This window comes from Carlito syrichta, unplaced genomic scaffold (assembly GCF_000164805.1).
Source record: "Carlito syrichta isolate Samal-C Ts95f unplaced genomic scaffold, Tarsius_syrichta-2.0.1 Scaffold139321, whole genome shotgun sequence".
Lineage (NCBI taxonomy): Eukaryota > Metazoa > Chordata > Mammalia > Primates > Tarsiidae > Carlito > Carlito syrichta.
The window spans coordinates 6,751-27,747 of record NW_007083417.1 but is presented as its reverse complement, the minus strand read 5'-3'; the positions used below and the strand labels follow the sequence as shown (position 1 = coordinate 27,747).

Genomic DNA, 20,997 nt, shown 5'->3' with positions numbered 1-20,997 from the left:
TGAGACCCTGCAAGTAGGAAAGACTTGGAATATACCTGGAATATGTATGTATTTCTGTGAGAATGAACTACTAGCCCTTCAAGGATGAAGGAGTCCTAATGTTGTTACTTGCTACCTAGTGGCTAATTGGTCTCCTAGAGGAATTATTTCATTACAGAGATGCAGCATTGGACTTCTTTGTTGGTAAATTGAACATTCAGTGGTAGCACCAGCTATCACAGACATTACATGGAAATCTGTGTTGTCAGGCCATACCTAACCTTCAGCTCTCATATTGTGGTCGCTTAATTAATGTGCTTGTTGTTTATACCTTCTGGTCTTGATTGTTCTTCATTCTGATATACCACTTCCATTTTATGATGGATTTTGTGGGCCCATAATGATCTTATAACTTTGTGGGTCTGACAGGACTCAGTTCATGATGGGAAGATTTAGGTATGTGATCATTTAGTGTCCTATAATCAGGAATTTCATTTATACTAGAGTTCAGTAGTATACAGGTGTTGTATTTTCAAAGGCATATGGTTCTTTCCTGCAGTTGTTAAGATCTTCCTCCAATAGTCCAAGAGTCTTCAGTTATTCCCAATTGAGACTACCACAAACTCTATATGGCTTCTTTGTCTACTACTGATACAACACCATGGGATGTGTTGCTTTGTATGTACCAAGGAGCAGGGCTTCTTGCACTACAGCCTATGCTTATTGTAGAGCCCTTTCCTGTTCTGGGCACTAAAGGCTGCCACTCAGCATGTGGGCTGAAGCAGTATTCCTAAAGTGTCAAATATGCTACTTCCAGAATCCAAAGAGGCTCATCAAGTGGTGTAATTTCTTCTTTATAGCAAAAGGTACACCATTCACCAATTTGTCTTTTATTTTGAGCATTCCTCTGACCACTGAACCCTTGAAAGTATGCTCATATTGTGGCCTCTTACAATTTTTTAGGTTTTACCTCCCACTCTCTGGAGTGTATGTGTCTTGTCAAAGCCTCCAGCATCCTAGCTACCTCTTTTTCAATTGGCCTAATCAGTATAATGTCATTGGTGGACCAATGTGATATTTTTTGGGATGTTCAAATGGTCTAGATCTCTTTGGACTATATTATGGCAGACAGCATAAGTTAAGATATCCTTGGAACAAAACTGTAAATGTATAGTGTGGTTCATGTGAATGAGAACTGTTTCTGATTTGGATAGAAAAGGACACACTTTCTAGATCAGTGGGTTATACCATGTGTCTCAGGGCATATTATTCCTGGTAAAGACACACATCTGGTACAGTGGCCATGACTGGGGTTATTTAGTGGTTAAGGTTTACAGCCATTATCTAGGATTCATTTATTTTCTATAGGGACTAGTATGATGAATTAAATGAGATATGAGGGGGCCCCAAATTTTGTGTCATTTAGATCCTTAAAAGTTCTATCTTTTTGTGGTGTGATGTTGTTTTTGATTTGCTATCTTAGCTGTGGAGGAGAGTAGTTTCAGGGACTTCCATTTGATCTTCCTCACTATACTAGTTATTACACCAAGGACCAATATGAGGTTAGATCAACTGCCAAATATGTCAATCCTAATTATATGTTTGAACACCAGAGAAATTTCCAATGGATGGATCTGCAGATCTAATGGATCCACCATATGCTGACGCTTGCCCAGGACTGCATACATTACTTGATTCTCATATATCCCCATTCTAATAGGAGAAACATGATACTGTTTCAGGTCTCTATTTTATTTGAATTCTGACTGTGCCTAGTAGTCCTCAAAATGTCTGAGTATGTCCCTTTTCTCAATGCGTAGTTTCTCAAATAAATGTCTGTAGGTCTCTATGGAAAAGGACTGGGGAAATTATTACCATGTATAACTTTCCATGTTGTTACAGGGTTCTTCATTCTGCAGATGTGGCTACCTTTTTAGTCATTGGTCAAAATGACTGGAAATTGGTCAAAATCTTTGGGACAATCACCAAGTTGTCCCCATTCCATATGTCCCAGTTGCAGATTTTCCCAACCAAGTTCCTGACCTTTGTACACAGTCCTGCTTTGACTGTATATGTAATTGTCTTTGAAATTCAGTCATTCTGATCATTAAATCTTGAGCTTGGTTCTTGCTTTCTCAGTCTTCCCACTGTGGGAAGTGAAAGTTTTTTTTGTTTTGTTTTGTATGCAGCTTAAGATGTTCGCTGGCTTTCACATATAACTTTCAGTTGCTTGTTACTCCTTCTTATGTGTTCACTATCTACTATTGAGCATCAGTGGGGCTTGGAAATAGTAATCTAACTTTATTATCTTTATAGCCACTATTTTCTCAATACTAGTACATTCCTTTCTACCAGTACATCCTCCCATCATTACCAGTGAAAGTTTTAACAACTGGATGCCAGTTGTACTAGGGCTGTCTGTGCTCCATATAGCCATCACTGATGGGATCTTCATTGTTATTTAGTGCTCCAAAACCCCACCTTATTTCCCATTTTTGAGATTATCCCCAGTACTAGCTTTCATGGGTTGAGTTTTCTGAAATCAGCATTGAGATGGAATCTGGGGTGAAGAATGCTTTCTACAGATCGATTCCTATTTTAGGCAAGGGAAGGAAGCAGTTTTGAGAAGAGGAAGAAATAGACCTGACAGAGCTTTGGCCAATTCAACAGGGAGCTCTAGAGTTACCCGATATTAGGCCAGAATGTCTGGGCTTTTAAATCTCTACCTTGCTCAGTCACTGGGTGTGGCCAACCCTAGCAAACATGATTTCTTAAGAGGTATTTTTCTGCAGCTGAGGCAGACCTAGATGGAGCTGATAGTTGGAGACTGCTGGCCACTCTCCTTGATACTGGGTAGCAAGTCATTCCTAGAGGGAAGAATCTGTGTGGCATTTCTCTGTGTTTATCATAAACTTCTAGGAATAGGTTTGCCAGATTTAGCAAATAAAAAATAAAGTGCCTAGTTAAATTTTAATTTCAGATAGAGCAGTGGTCTCCAATCTTTTTGGCATCAGGGACTGGTTTCGTGGAAGACAATTTTTCCATGGACTGGGGGCAGATTTCTGGATGATTCAAGCATATTACATTTGTTGTGCATTTTATTTCTATTTTTATTGCATTGTAATATATAATGATAATTATACAACTTACCATAATGCAGAATTAGTGGGATCCCTGAACTTGTTTTCCTGCAACTAGGCAGTCCCATTGGTGATGGGAAGACACCCAAAGTGTGTTGCCTATGTCCATTCTACTCTGTAATCTCATTTTGGTTGCTGTTGCTGCGGAAATTCCTGCTTTACAAAGATAGGATGTTGGAAATGGAGGCAGGCTTTTCAGTGCTTTTGTGGGAATCTCAGGATATTCTGCTTTGACTTTAATCCAGAATGAATGGAGATTTGAAGTTGCCTCAAACATACTTCTAAGGCCATCATCATTTGCAGTTCCAAGTAATTGATCCTCTTCTAGCATGGACAAAGTTGATTACCTGGCTTATTCAAAAATGGACGACTGATCATTCCATCTCAGTTTGGGGTCTTTTGTTGTTGGGAAGTAATGCTCAAACTCTTTTGAAAGCTGAGATAGGTAATTATGCATCAGCTGGAATAAGGAAGGCTCAGTCTCTCAAAATCTCTGCTAATGTTTGAAACGTGTCAAAAATCCCAATGTTCACTCGTCACCCCTATAATTCCAGTTTAACTTTGAACATAGTCGCTTCATCTACTGACTTGAACACAGTTGTTGTTCTCCCCTGAAGTGACAGATTGAGTTTGCTGAGCAGGTTGAGTATATCACACAAGTAAGCAAGTTTTGTGACCCATTCTGTATCCTTAAATGTGCTGCCACTGGTGACTGTTTTTCTAAAAGAAATCTCCGGAGCAGCTCTCATAACTCAGAAAATCTGGTCAGTGATCTACCCTTTAAGAGAAGATGTGTGTGCTCTGCATTCATCGCCTTACAGCATTGTGCAAACAGATGTGATTTAAGGACATGTACGATAATGTGGTTGGTCATTGTAATCACATCCTGAAAAATGTTCAGGTGACATCTTTTGGCTAGCTAGCATTTCTATATGAATGACACAGTATGTAGACTTACATTCAGAAGTGACCTCTTTGACCTGAGTGGTAAAACCAGAAAGCCATCCACTCATGGTAGCCATTCTGCCCTTGTACATACCACCACAAATGACCAATTGTTTTCCTGATATGTTATCATTGAATAGTTCTGCCTCTGTGGTATTGGTTGGCAACAAAAGTGCCCACAACATATCCTCCTGTACATCCTTCTGAAAAATAGATTGCACAAAAACAAGCATTTTTGCCTTGTTCTCGACATCAGTAGACTCGCTAACGTGGATTGTGTATTATGACTCATTAATTCTAACAATTGTGCCTCAATATCTTCTGTTATTTCATCAATTTGTCCAGTTATGTTGCTAGCCGAAAGAGGAACACTTGACACCTTTTGAACTGCAGCTTTTCCTAAAAGTTAATGACAAATGTCCTTAGCAGCAGGCATGTTAACTCTTCAACAATGGAAACATGCTCCTTAGCTTTAGCAATGCAGTCAGGTACTAAGAATGATGCTGTCAGTGCACACATTTGATGAAGTGATGGCCTTCAATAATTTCTTCTGTTCTTCTTCTTCACTTTTTTTTTTTCCTTTTGAAAAGCTCCAAAGACTTGTGTTTCTAATGCAGGGTGCTTGGTCTCCATGTGGTAAAGCAGTTTTGAAGGTTTCATGGTTTTGTTGGATAGCCTGTCACCACATGTTATACATAGCAGGCTTGGAGTACATGAATCACCTGTTGGAATGAACCTGTAATTTAATTAAGGCTCTTGGTCTTTTCTTTTAAATGCAGCTTTCTTTTGTTTGCAGTCTTAGAGTCTTCTGCTGTCTCATCATTGGGTCCTTTCCCCTTTTCAAGGAAGCTTTCCAGTATGTTAACCAAAATGATTAAAGGGTTACCTTGTGGGCTTACCAAAACTATGACTGAGACAAGTACACAGTATGGGAAAGAGGCATGGATGGAAGTGGTAAATGAAATAATGGGCGGGTCATGCATGGAATAAAATAAGTGTTGGTTCTGACTTAAAATCTGACACCAGATGCAGCTGTGCAATTGAAGTGCATCAATTCACTTGCCACTCACTGATACGGTTTTGATATGTCTGCAAGCAATTGATTTATTATGGTCTCTGTGAAGTCAGACCTCATTGCTAATGTTAATCTCTATTTGCAGTTGCTCCCCAGTGCTAGCATCACTGCCTCAGCTCCATCTTAGATCATCAGACAGTAGATTCTTATGAGGAGTGTGCAACCTTGCATGTGCAGTTCACAATGGAGTTTACATTCCTATGAGAATCTAATGCCACTGCTGATAGGAGGCAGAGCTCAGGAGGTAATACAGATGAAGCTTCACTTACTTGTCTGCTGCTTACCTACTACTATGTGGTCCAGTTCCTAATGGGTTCATGGCCTGGGGGTGAAGGTCTGTCTTATACGTTGTCCCACATATTTAGTATATCGGTCTAATATATTGCTTTGTAGGCATTGAATAAACTGTAGCCATTATCATGGTAACCTGACTTTCTGAAAGAGTCAGATTAGAAATAATGACCAAGATTTCATTGACTTTTGTCCCCACTTTTTTATGAAGGAGCTTGGTACTCTCAAACTTTCCAGATGATCTTTCATATATATTCTTATAATAGAAAATGACCATTTATTGCCAGGTCTCCCAATCTCCTGGTGGGCATCACTACTGCCTCATCAGGTACCCTCCCTTAGTATACCGTAGAGCTGAATGGTAGTTTGTAGTAACGTGGTAGAGCAAAGTTCTCTTTTCTTAGTGATATATTTCATTAGAAGACTATCAAAGAATGTCATCTGTGTCCAGTGTCTTATAGTATAGTGCAAAAATGTCTTTCTCAAAGTTTGTTTCCCATTCTTACCATGGGAATCACTCACAGGCCTAAGTGAGGTAAATTTGGAAACATGGTATATTGAGAATTACTCTTTTCTTTTGAAAAGTTAAGAATTATCCTTGAGAATTACCATTTTCTTTTGAGAAACTAAGGGTTTCTTACATTCTTTATGCCTGTTTCTTTCTTTAGGGTGCATTTTTTCCAGAATAGTTCTCATTGCCTCATGGTAGGGTTCCAGATAGTAAGGGATGGAGTGAAGGCAAAGATATACCTTCTAGAACTTGAGCTAAGATTCAGACATGTTATAGCATGTCCTACAAACTGGAAGTGCCACCAGAAGTCATTCTGATTTTTATTTTATTTTTTTTTCCTGAAGAAAGGGTAACTTTGAATTGGTGCAAAAGGACCATGGAGAGAATAGTGTATTGTCTACTGATTTCATGACCTGACTCTATGAACTCATATCTAATTCTGGGGAGAGAAAGGCTTTATGTAGTAGCTAAAGATTTTATGAGTATATTTCATGACTATATGGACACAAGTTGTACTGTTTGGCCTTAGGTATTCAAACATGGCACAGAGTCAGTACATGATACTTCTCTGACAATCTGAAAATTGGAAGCTCTAGCATTATTGGATGATAGCACCTTTGGCAGCCATAGCAATCATCTCATGGCAGATAATATCAATATGGCAAAATAAAAAATATGGCAAATGCTAAAAATCATTAATGTAGATTTAAGGCAGATAATATGTTGGATGGAGAAGGAGAAGAGGAATTGCAGACATTGTAAAGTAAATGTATTTGATAAATTGACTCATATTCATATTCAAAACAATCCTTATTGGATAGTCCATTACAAATTAAATGTTGTCATATCAGGTGGTTAGTTGAACCTAATGTAATTTTAAAGAGAAAAACAAGCATGGTATTGAAATTATAGCATTTTTGGAAAGCAGCATGCAGATGATAAGTAAAGTGCTAACAATTTCTGTAACTTAACATGGAAATGAGGATATTAAAATATCTCATAGAAAACACATGTTCAGATTCCCTGGGGCCAAAGACCTATTGTGAGAGACACTATTATGCCCATTTCTGTAGCTTCTACCTTGCATAATATCTGAATCATAGTAAATACTCTGTAGATATGAAGGATATGTAGATATGCTCTGTAGATATGAAGGATGGTTCTCTTTACTAACACTGACTGCTGGATTCCTTGGCAAACTGCTCATTTTCTGTCAGTTCATTTGGACTCTGAGGGCTTTCCAATGTTCCTTCTCTCCACTATCTAGCCATAGTAGATTTGTACTGCTCAAGCAGAAAAGTTTTAGAGGAATGTTCATGTATCCTACCTTTTCCACCCCCTGGAAAAAATCTGGATTAAATTGTTACCATTTAGGGTAGAAAGAAGAGTCAGGAATCAGGTTAGGTCTCAAAATTCCTAGTCCAGTGATCTGTCCACTAAGTTATGCTACCATAATAGATTTGTCCCATCACTTTAAATACAAGAATCTGTGAATAGGAATGCTTTGCAAATTAATTATACTTATATCATTAATATTACACAATAATTATATGCATATAATATATCATCCTGAGCATGTAGAGTAGATACTACTGATCTAGTGTCAATAGGACATGTCTGTGAATGAATTGCTTTTAAAATAAAGTGTGATACTATTTGGTAATCTATATACCTTGCTTTCCCCCCAGCTAATTGGATATCAAAGCACTTGAACTCACACCTTTGGTTTAATTAGCAGAACATTTCCCAGTTGAGTTAAGTGGCTTAGATATTTGAACTTTGAAACATCATTGCAGGAGAAGATAAAAATGTTTGGAGATAGGAAGCAGTATTTGGAAATGAGGATATTAGAATGTTATATATGTGTTCAATATGTCTAAGAATCAAAGCATAAAACAGCAACTACTTTTTAGAGGAGTAGAGACACAGAGTTTATCAATGTCATTCTGTTGATGGCATGAGAAGAAAGGTCTTATATGCAGTCAGCTGGCTGGAATCAAAGACCACATAACCAGAAAGAGAAAATTTGCTGAAAATGATGGTGTGTGAGATGAAATGATAATTTATTTTTGACAATTTTGAAGTTAGGATAGATAGTGTGGGAGGTGTAAGGGTTACAATGAGGATTAGGTGTAAGAATAACAAGACAGTGGGAGGATGGCATTTAGTACAGATGGTAATGTAAATGTATTGTGGCTATATTGTTAGGCATATTGAAACTGGCTAAAGAGATGATTTTAAAGCTGGTAAAAATGAACATTTTCAAATAATTATTATAAAGAACAGGTATTACTATTTTATCAAAATAGTAATTTAGGAATGGTTGATTCATTTATGAAGTGAAACAAATTTTGGCCATATTAACAAAATGAATGGATGTCATGGGAATTTATGGAAGTCTCAGTGAAGTGTTTATACCCGTTATGATTAAATCTGTATAAATAGCATATGCCAAATCATGGTGCTACTCTCATTTAGTAAATATTGCTTGGGACAGCTATCACCTCAAAATGTAAAAAGTAGATTTTTTTTTAGTAACTTGGACAGAGTACAGACGAAAATACAACCTTCTTGGCTAAACTGGCAGTGACACCATAGCTCATGGGTTTATACATTAGAAAATTTCCCTCGTAAATTTCATAATTGCATAACATCTGTTCTGCCTACAGTGAATCTGCAAACAAGTACTCTGTAGTAAAAAAGTCTGAGTAATACCACTGATTACTGTGGATAAAACATACTTCAGCAATGTATTTATTCTCAGAAACACCTAATAACAAAATATTAGATAGAAATGATAAATTTCTACTGAAACGAAAGACTGCTTTTTTGTGAGCAACATATTTGTGACCCCAAAACACTGCATGGTACTTTGCTGATAGTAGGTACCCAGTACTGTTTATTAATGACTGTGAAATAATGAGAATTGCACACAATAGGGGTCACTTCATAGACAGGCTAGCATGGTCAAGTAAATGATGTCATTTGAGGGATTTTAGAAAAGTTATTCTGCTCTAATTCATTATACCTAAGATCATCATCATCATATTGCTTGAAAGTGAATATTAGGGGTTCTTGCTGTTGGTTTAAGGCATTGCTTTCTATAGGATTCCTTATTAAAATGAGAAAAAAACTTTAGAAAAAGGTAACATATTACCTATAACACACCATAGTACATGGATTTGTCAATTAGAAATTTCCCCCTTAAAACTGAGAAGAAATGATGAATGTGAGATTAAGAGTTTGATTAGAAGTAAACAGAATGAGCATTTTGGTAGGGAGAAGAAAGGAATTTCATAGAATGTCTGACCCTATTTGTTATTTAAGATAGGTGGTATGAAAATTTGTAGCCCTTAATGGGAAGAGGAGTGAAAGAAAATAATCAAAAAGGAAGGTCTACTTTGTCATTTTTTTAGAGAGGAGTCCAAGAATCTAAGTGCCTATTATGTTATTATACAAACTCTACCTGAGGAAAATAGCCATGGGTGATTTCTTGAATACAAGGTTTTATGTTTCATGACATGTGTCTGGTACTCTGGCAATAGAGACTAGGGGCCAGATATTGGTGCTATAGCCAAGACATCCATCTGACTGCCTGTTGGGTGACCTGACCTGAATAGACACTATTGATTGTCGATTAACTCAAGAAAAGTGGCATCTGTCTTAGGAGTTTTGAATTCATGACAAATGGAAGCAGAGTGAGTAGAGAGAAAAGCAGGCAGAAAACACAGGAAGTAATTAGTTAATTATGCAGATATTGAATATCTACTATTCAATATAGATGCCAGACACTGTTTTATGATGCTCAATGTTTTATGATGTGGTGGTAAACAAGTTTGCCTTCATGGACGTACATTCTAATTGGAAATACTGACAATAAATAAATAAACAATAATTATATAATATTTTTTCAGTTCGTGATACATCCAGGAAGAAAAATAAATCAGAGAAGGTAATGGGACTATTTTTTAGTTTTGGTGGTAACGAGAGGCTTCTCTTAGAAGTTAAATAGAGAGAGACCTGGGTGACATAAGGGAGGGAGCCATGAGAGTATCTGGGGGAAGAGTATTTCTAGGTAGAGGAAACAGTATGTGGAAAAGCCTTGAGGCAGGAGTATGCTTGTCATGTTTGAGGAGCAGCAAGAAGAAGGCCATGGTTGTTGGGGCACTGGGAGGTAGCTAATGGGATTGGTAGCTAATGAGGTTTAGTAGTCACCAGGGATCATATTACATAAAGTCTTACAAACCATAGTAAGAACATTTTGTTTTATTTTAAATGTGATGGGAAGTCATTGGAGGGTTTTGAACAGGAAAATGATATGATATGATATATGCTTTTTATTTATTTATTTTTATCTTTAGTCAGTCTTACTCTATCTCCTAGGCTGGAGTGCAGTGGCCTGATCACAGGTCCTCGCAGCCTCGGCCTCCCGGGCTTAGATGATCCTTCCACCTCAGCCTCCTGAGAGGCTGGGACCTACAGGCATACACCACCACACCTGGCTAATTATTTGATTTTTTTATAGAGACAAGGTTTCACTATGTTGTTTAGGCTGGTCTCAAACTCCTGAGCTCAAGCAGGAGCTCATTTTGTCTCCCAAAGTGCTGGGATTACAGATGTGAGCCACCATGCCAGACAGATATACACTTTAACAAGGTTATTTGGGCTGCAGTGTGGAGAATGGACTGAGGGAAAAAGAGTGGAAGTAGGAAGATGTGTTAGTAGGAAATTGCAGTAGTCCAAGAGAGAAATGATGGTGACTTGAAATAGGATATTAGCTGTGGAGGGCATGAGAAGTGGTTGAATTTAGGATATATTTTGAAGCTAAAGTAGGAAGGATTTGGTAATGGTTTTGTTGTAGTGTGTAGGGAAAGAGAGGGCTGAAATCCAAAAATGGCAGTTACCATAAGACAGGCAACACAGTTGAAACAGAGGAGATCAATATATGAACAAATTATCAGAGTTGCTAGTTGGTTCCTAGAACTGCTAATTGGACTTTGAAGCTGCTGTTGTATCCTGAGCAAGAGCTGTTTTTATACTTTTCCATGTTGTCTGGGTGCATATCATCTGATTCTATGCCAGAGTTTTCTTTCTTCCTCATATATTTTAGTAAATCTACATAATTTTAATGTATTTATATTACCTGCAACATAAAAGATCCTAATTAATATAGTTTTACTGGGTACTTCCCAGGTTTACATAAATATTATTGATGTTTATAATGTTTAATCAAAGTCTTAGTAGCATTATCAAACATTAGGCTTTAATCTTAAAAAACTTTGGGTAGCTCAGTTTAAACCTAATGTTACAGGTCTTGATAATGTTTTTACAAAGCAAACATAAACGTGTTTGGAATTTTAAAAAACACCTTAATAGATGCATGCTATGATCTTTTTCAAAATCATTTAGTTATTTGAATAGCAATATATTCAATACCCTGACAGGGTAACCTCCTTGAGAATAGAAACTGTGTTTATTCTCCAATATATTGTTAATACCTTGCCTACTTCCTGACAAACAGTAGATATGTAAGAGATCTTAATGAATGAGTGAATTGATGCATGCTAACATTCACTTGTACTATTTAATTTATATATAGTACCTCTCACTGTTTTCCCCCAGGTACCCTGACAATTTAGTGGCCATGGAACTTCTTGCACACAATGTAGTAGTCATTGATTTAAAAAGGTGATAGAACTACAGAGGGTAGATTTCAGATTGTAGGAGTTGAACCAGAAATTTATTTGGGTTTAAAGTGTAGATGTAATTTGTTTACTTTTAAAAAACCAATTTTGCATGTTATATAAAAATAAGCATTACTAGAATAATAAGAGGTTATGTTTTGTAACATCTGTGTACAAATTATTATTAGCACTGCTAATCCAAGAGCTTAATCATTGGCATGATACCTACATCACCACCAGATGTAAGCTTTCTGAACCTAACAGTAAATAAATGATTTGGAATAATTTTAGTATAATTCTAAAAGGAAACAAAAATGTAAACATTTTTTTCCCCCAAAGCTAACTCATTGGTCTAAAGCTAGCCCATTTATAAATGAATATTTTAAAAATGTGCCATTGTGTTTCTAAATTGCAGATTTCCTTTCATATAAAACAAAAATAGATATCCATGAATAGCAGTTGTTATGAAAACAGAATTTTAGTGGATGCACCAACATAATTAGAAAAAAATACAGAAAGATTTTCAAGCAAACTCAATCCTTAAGACAAGAAACTAACTTTTGTTAAAAATGGAAACCTACCACCAGCCACATCTGTCAATGAAATGTTTTGTAGACAGGCTTGGAATAAAATAAGATTTGAAGACTCAAATTGACATATAAATATAGTGAGTTAAGAATATAAAAACTATGTGGAGTTGGACGACAATTTCTCTTGCCCAATATTTAATTACTACTAGTAGAACCAAGGAATATGTTGTAGGAGATAAACATTTATCTTCTTCATACCAATCTCAAAAGGTTGGGTTCAAAACAAACTAAAACATTGTAAATTTCCTTAGGTCATTATAATTCTGCCATATTTCACTTTAAATAATTTGGAAGATATTTATATCATCTGTTTATCCTTCCTTGGGAGTAATCAATCCCATGTATTTACTACCTCTTACTACTGTAATTCTCGCTGTTTTTGAAAATCAGTTCATTAATTCCATGAAATAAAGGGTCCAGATTATCTTATAACTTGTCTTCTCTTCAAGTCTTGGTGGTAATCTTGATACTTTGTACTTACTTTGAAAGCTTTTTAGGCAGATTACCAATTTTCTTGTTTCTGTAAATCTAGTTATAAGGAAAGCTGGTTTAGTAATTTGTTACCATGGTCATTGAAAAAAAAATATGTATGTATATACACACATATTCTATATATATATATGCCAAAGACATATAACATAAAATTCACTATTTTAACCTTGCTAAAGTATTCCACTCAGTGACATTTTGTGCAACTGTCTATATTCTCTAGTTCCAGAACATTTTCATTACCTCAAAAGGAAATTCCATACCTATTAGGCAGTAACTCTTTTTCTTTCCCCTCTACCCACACATTCTTGCAACTGTTAATTTGCTATCTGTATCTGTGGATTTTTCTATTCTGGATGTTTCATATAAATGATATCATACAATATGTGACCTATTGTGTTTTACTTTTTTCACTTAGAATAATGTTTTCAAGGTTCTTTCATGTTGTAGTAGGTACCGGCATTTCATTCCATTTTATAGCTGAGTAATACTGCACTGTACAGATATATCACATAGTTTATCCATTCTTTTGTTGATGGACATTTTATCTTCAAGGATTTTTTTAATCCAGGGAAACAACAACAACAACAACAACAACAACAAAACCTCACTCAGTGCCAGATTGGATGAGTAGAGTGACATATCCATGAACATGGATATCTTTCCATTTATTTGTGTCTTCTTCAATTTCTTTCATCAATGTTTCATAGTTTTCAGTGTATAGAACTTTGACTTTTTTTGGTAAAATGTCCTCAGTATTTTATTCTTTTTGATGATATTGTAAATGGGATGATTTTCATAATTTCTTTTTTCAGATGTCTTCTTGTTAGTATACAAAAAACAATTGAGTTTTGTATGTTGATATTGTATTTTGCAACTTCACCAAATTTGTTTATTAAATCTGGCATATTTCTGGTGGAGTCCTAAAGGTCTTCTATGTATACAATCATGTTATTTGCAAACTGGGACAATTTTACTTCTTCCTTTCCAATTTTCATGCTTTTGATTTCTTTTGCTTGCCCAATTGCTATTGGGCAGAACTTGCAGTATTATGTTAAATAGAAGTGTCAAGAGTAGGCATCTTGTCTTGTTCCTGATCTTCAAGGGAAATCTTTCAACTTTTCATTGTTTAGTACATATGATATTAGTTGTGGGTGTGTGATATATGGCTCTTATTGTGTTTAGGTACATCCCCTCTATAACTAATTGTTGGGAGTTTTTATCATAAAATAAATTTGAATTTCATCAAGTTTCTTTTCTGCATCTATTGATATGATAATTTGATTTTTATCTTTCATCCTATCAATGTGGTGTATTATATTTATTGATTTGCATATGATGAGTCATCCTTGCATCTCAAGGGATTTATCCAATTTATTGGCATATAATTGGTCATGGTTGTCTTTTATGGTCCTTTGTGATGTTGGTTGTAACGTTTTATCTTTCACTTATGATTTTATTTGTGCCTTCTCTCTTTTTTGGTGAGTCTAGCTAAAGATTTGTCAATTTTGTTTATCTTTAAAAATATTATCTCACTTTTTGTGATCTTTTCTTTTTTGAGAGGTAGTCCGTATTTTATTTATTTCTTTTGTTATCTTTGCTATTTTTCCCCTTCTGCTAACTTTGAGCTTAGTTTGTTTTACTTTTTCTAGTTCCATGAAGTGTAACATTAGAATTGTTTTTCTAACCAGGCTCAGTGGCTCAGCCTGTAATCCCGCGCCTTTGGGAGGCTGAGGTGAGTAGATTGCCTGAGTCTGTGGGTTCGAGATCCGCCTGGACAGGCGAGACCTCATCTCTACAATAAATCAAAAAAATTAGCCAGGCGTGGTAACATGCACCTGTAGTTCCAGCTACTCGGAAGGCTGAGGTAGAAGGATCGCTGGAGCCCAGCAGGTTGAGGCTGCAGTGGCCGGAGTGGCCATTGCACTCCAGTCTGGATGACAGAGTGAGACTCCAACTCAAAAAAAAAAAAAAAAAAAGAATTGTTTTTCTGACATCTTTTTTATTTTTTAATGTTGTATTGATCTCTACAGAATTCCCTCTGAGAACTTCTTTTGATGTATAACACATGCACAGAGAACATATTTTTCTATTTATTTAGGTGTTCTTTCATTTCTTTCAGCAGTGTTTTTTTTGTTGTTGTTGTATGTGAAACGTTTCACAGCTCACTGACCAAATTTGTTTCTTTTTTTTAACTTTTTAAAACTCAGATTTAGGTATACAAGTGGTCATTGTACAGGTAAAGTTTGGGCCTCCTTTCGGTCCCCACTTCACCTGGTCTGAAATCAGGTACTCTTACTAATGTATGTCCCCCCCCACCTCTCCTGGCAATGTCCCACTACTGCCAATCCCTGAATTTATTACTAAGTATTTTATTCTATTTGCTGCTATTGAATATGGAATTGTTTCTTAATTTTCTTTTTGAATTGTTTATTACTAATGCCCAGAAGTACAACTGAGTTTTGGGTGTCAATTTTGAATCCTGCAATTTTAGTGATATAGTTTATTAGCTAATTTTTGTGGGTTACTTAGGATTTTATATGCAAGATCATATCATCTGCAAATAAAAGTTTTTTTAAAAAACCTTTTTTTTTCTATTTGAATGATTTATTGCCTTTTCTTTCCTAATTATTCTGGCAGGAACTTTTAGTACAGTGCTGAATAGAAATGGTGAAACTGGGCTTCTTGTCTTGTTCCCAATCTTAGGGGGAGACATTTTAGTCTTTCACCATTGAGTACAGTGCTAACTCTGGGTTTTTCTATAAATACCCTTAATAATTTAGAGGAAGTTTCCTTCTGTTCCTAGTTAGTTGAATTTTTTAAAAATTAATTTTTATATTAATTTTTAAATAAAATTTATTTTTAGAGCAGTTTTACATCATAACAAAATTGAGCAGAAGGTACAGAGTTGTCTCATTAATTTTTTCCCCACACAAACATAGTCTCCTCATTGTCAACATCTCTCACCATAGTGATATATTTGTTACAACTGATGAACTTTCATTGACACAGCATTGTTAAAGCCCATAGTTTATATTAGCATTCACTTTTAGTGCTGGACATTCTGTGGGGTTGGACAAATTTATAATGCCATGTATCTACCATTGTAGTATCATACAAAATGGTTTCAGTGCCCTTAAATTTCTCTGTGCTCTGCCTATTCATCCTTGCCTCCTCACTAATCTCTGAACGTCACTGATATTTTTACTGTCTCTATAGTTTTGACTTTTTAAGAATGTCATATAATTGGAATCATACAGTATGTAGCCTTTTCAGATTGACTTCTTTCATTTAGAAATGGAATTTAAGTTTCCTCCATATCTTTTCATGTCTTGATAGTTCGTTTCTTTTTAGTGCCAAATAATATTCCATTGTCTAGATGTACCACAGTTTACTTACAGAGACATCTTGGTTGTTTTCAAAATTTGGTAATTACGAAGTAAGCTACTATAAACATCCATGAGCAGGTTTTGTTAGACTTATACTTACTTAGTTCAGTTTTGGGGATGCTAATGCAAACGGTGTTATGTTTTTAAGTTCCACTTGTTCATTGCAGATATCTAGTAATACAAATAACTTTTATATATTAACCTTTTATCCTGCAATATTGCTGTAATTGCATATTTGTTCCAGGAGTTTTTTGATATGCTCCCTTGGATTTTCTATATAGACAATCATGTCATCGGTGAGCAAAAATAGTTTTATTTTTTCTTTTCTAATCTGTATATTTTAAATTTCCTTTTCTAGTTGTATGGCTCTAGCTAGTAATTTCAGTGTGCTGTTGAAAAGCAGTGATGCGAGGGAACATCCTTGCCTTGTTCCTGATCTTATTGGGAAAGCTTTGAGTTTCTCACTATTAAGTTTGATGTTAGCTATAGGTGTTTTGCAGGCATACTTCCACATATTGAGAAATTCCCCTCAATTCCTAATTTAGTGAGAGTTTTTTTTTTTTTTTTATATCATGGATGGATGTTGGATTTTGTCAAATTCTTTTTCTGGATCTATTTATATGATCATATGATTTTTTTCTTCATTAACCTGCTGATATGATGGGTTACATTAATGGATTTTAAAATGTTGAATCAGCATTGCATACCTGGCATAAATCCTACTTGGTTATGATGTATGATTCTTCTTATACATTGTTGTATTTTATTTGGTAATATTTTGTTGAAGATTTCTTTTTTAGATGGGGGGGTCTCATTATGTTGTCAAACTGGAGTGCTGTGACTATTCACAGGTGTGATCATAGCCTGCTACAGCCTCAAACTCCTAGGCACAATCAGTCCTCCTTCCTCAGCCTCCCAAGTAGTTGGGATTATGGACACATGCCACTGCCCTCAAATGAGGATTTATTTTATTTTATTATTTTATTTCACTCTGTCACCCAGCCTATAGTGCAGTGGCATGCTCACAGCCACCGCAGTCTTGACCTGTTTTGCTCAGGTAATCCTTCTGCCTCAGCCTCCCATGTAACTGGAACTACAGACACGTGCCACCATGCCTGGCTAATTTTTAAAATTTACTTTAGAGGTGAGGTCTCACGAAGTTGCCCAGGCTGGTCTCAAACCCACGGGCTTGGGCAGTCTTCTCACCTCAGCCTCCCAAAGTGCTGGAATTATAGACATGAGCCACCTAGCCCAGTCTGAGGATTTTTAAACATTTATGTTTAGAAGAGATACTTGTTTGTCATTTTCTTTCATTATAATATCTTTGTCTGGTTTTGGTATTAGGGAGATGCTGACTTCATAGAATGAGTTTACAGTGTTTTTTTTGTTTGTTTTTTTTTGTTTTTGCTTCCATCTCCTGAAAAACATTGTAGAGAATTGGTATAGCTTCTTTCTTAAATGTTTGATAGAAACCACTCCTATTCAACATAGTACTTGAAATCCTAGTCAGAGAAATAAAAGGCATCCAAATCAGCAAGGAGGAAGTCAAACTATCTCTGTTCACTGATGACATGGTTGTTTATCTAGAAAACCCTAAAGACTTTCAAGAGACTCCTAGACCTGATAAATGACTTCAGTAAAGTTTTGGGATACAGAATCAACATACAAAATCAGTAGCATTCCTATACAGACACTCAAACCAAGAACCAAATCATGTACTCAATCCCATTTACCATAGCCACAAAAAAGTAAAACATCTAGGAATACATTTAACCAAGGAGGTGAAAAATATTTACAAGAAGAACTACAAAACACTGATGAAAGAAATCACAGATGACACAAACAAATGGAAGAATATTCATGCTGATTGATCAGAAGTATCAATATCATTAAAATGGCCATACTACCCAAAGCAATGTACAGATTCAATGTAATCCCTATCAAAATACCAACATCATTTTTCACAGAATGAGAAAAAGCAATCTGAAAGGTTATATAGAACTGAAAAAGAGCCTGAATAGCCAAAGTAGTCCCAAATAAAAAGAAAAAATTCTAGAAGCATCACACTTTCCTAATTTCAAATTATACTACAAGGTTATAGTATCTAAGACAGCATGGTACTTGTACAAAAATATACAGATAGATCAATGGGACAGAATGGAGAATCCAGAAATAAAACCACATACCTACGATCAACTGATCTTCAACAAAGCCAACAAAAATAAACAACAGGGAGAGGACACCCTATTCAATAAATGGCACTGGGAAAATTGGCCAGCCATATGCAGAAGAGTGGTATTGGATCCCTATATCTCACCATATACAAAAACTAAATTAAGATAGATTAAAGACTTCAGTATAAGACCTGAAACTATAAAAATTCTAGAAGGAAACCTAGGAAACACTCTTTTGGACATTGACCTAGGCAAATAATTTATGATGAAGACCTCAAAAGCAAATGTAATAAAAACAAATATAGACAAATGAGACTTAATTAAACAAAAAAGATTTTGTACATCAAAAAAGATAACAGTGAACAGAAAACCTACAGAAAGGGAGAAGATATTTGCAAATTATGCCTCAGACAAAGGACTGATATCCAGACTCTACAAGGAACTCAAACAATTCATTGTGAAAAAATCAAAACAATCCCAACAAAAAGTGGGCAAAGGACATGAATAGATGCTTCTCAAAGAAGACATACAAATGGCCAACAAACATAAAAAAAAAAGCTCAACATCACTAATCATCAGAGAAGTGCAAATTGAAAACACAACTAGTAAAACATCATACACCAGTCAGTATGGCTATCATTATAAAGTCAAAGAAGAGCTCTGTTCCTCCAATTGGACAGACAGTCGCATCTCTCATGCAGCACCAGCACATCCCTGAGACATCACAGTGAAGTGAAGGCTGGAGTGAATGGATTTGACTATATTGGGCACCTGGTTACCAGGGCTACTTTTAACTCTGAGAAAGTGGATATTGTCACCATTAATAACCCCTTCATTGAACTCAACTAGATGGTCTACATGTTCCAGTATGACTCTTCCACAGCACCATCAAGGCTAAGGATGGGAAGCTTGCCATCAATGGATATCCCATCACCATCTGCTGGGAGTGAGATCCCACCAAAATCAAATGGGGTGACACCAGTGCTGATTATGTAGTGGAGTCCATCAATGTCTTCACCACCTTAGAGAAGGCTGGGGCTCATTTACAGGGGGATTCCAAAAGGGTCATCATCTTCACCCTGTCTGCTGATGCCCCCAACTTTGTGATGGGTGTGAACCACAAGAAGTACCCAAACAACCTCACAATTGTCAGCAACGCCTCCTGAACCATCAACTGCTTAGCCCTCCTGGCCAAGGTCATCCACGACAGCTTTGACATTGTGGAGGGACTCATGACCACTGTCCATGCTATCATTGCCACCCAGAAGACTGTGGATGACCCCTCTGGAAGCTGTGGCAGGATGACAGCAGGACCCTCCAGAACTTCATACCTGTGTCCACCAGCACTGCCAAAGCAGTGGACAAGGTCATTCTTGAGCTGAACTGGAAGCTCACCCCCACTGCCAAGGTGTTCATTGTGGATCTGACCTGCTATCTTGACAAATCCACCAAATATAGAGACGTCAAGAAGGTGGGGGAAGCTGGCATCCAAGGCCCCCTCAAGGGCATCCTGACTACACTGAGCACCAGATTGTGTCCTCCACCTTTAACAGTGACACTCACTCTTCCACCTTTGATGCTGAGGCTTGTATTTCCCTCAATGACCACTTTTTCAAGCTCATCTCTTGATATAACAGTGAATTTGGCCATAGCCACAGAATGGTGGACCTCATGGTCTACATGGCCTCCAAGGAGTGAGAGTTCCCGGACCACCAGCCCCAGTGAAAGCATAAGAGGAAGATAGAAGCCCTCAGCTCCTGGGGAGTCCCTGTCACATTCAGTCCCCAACCACACTGAAAATCTCCCCTCCTCACAGTGTCCATGCCAGACCCCCTGAAGAATGGTGTGTGTGTGGGGAGGGGGCTAGAGAGCCTGGTGTACCATCAATAAATTCCCCTGTACTCAAAAATTTAAAAAAAAGTCAGAGAACAGATGTTGACATAGATGCAGAGAAAAAAGAGTGTTCATACACTGTTGTTGGAAATGTAAACTAGTTCAACCTTTGTGGAAAACATTATGGAGATTTCTCAAAGAACTGAAAATAGAGCTACCACTGAACCCAGCAATCCCATTACTGTGTATCTACCTAAAGGAAAAGAAATCATTATTTTAAAAGGAAACATGCACTCATATTTTAATCACAGCACTATTCACAATAGCAAAGTCATGGAACCCATCTAAGTGCATATCACTGGTTACTGGATAAAGAAAATGTGGTATATATATGCCATGGAATGCAGCAGAGCCATAAAAAAGAACAAAATAATGTCCTTTGCAGAAACATGAATGGAGCTAGAGAATGTCATCCTATGTGAGCTAACTCAGAAACAGAAAACCAAACAGCACATGTTCTCACTTACATGTGGGAGCTAGATTGGACATAAAGATGGAAATAATAGATACTGGGGACACTAAAAGAGGAGGGTGAAGAGAGGGGAGAGGTTGCTGAAACTACCTATTAGGTACAATGTTCACTATCTGGGGAATGGGGACACCTAAAGCTCAATCCCCACCAGTATAAAATATACCCATGTAACAAACATGTACTCGTATCACTTTAATCTAAAAAAAAATTTAGAATAAAAAATGTTTGGTAGAATTACCAAATTCATCTGTGCTTGGTATTTTCTGTTTTGGAAGATTATCAATTATTGATTCAATTTAAAATTAGATATATGGGCTTATTCATATTGTTGATTTCTTTTTTTTTTTTTTTTTTTGAGTTGGAGT

The 20,997-nt window shown here is 36.5% G+C and overlaps 1 pseudogene; it reads left to right on the top strand.

The window, feature by feature from the left end:
* The first annotated feature begins 19,002 nt into the window (after positions 1-19,002).
* Positions 19,003-19,965, top strand: LOC110594802 (annotated as a pseudogene).
* The last annotated feature ends 1,032 nt before the right edge of the window (positions 19,966-20,997 follow it).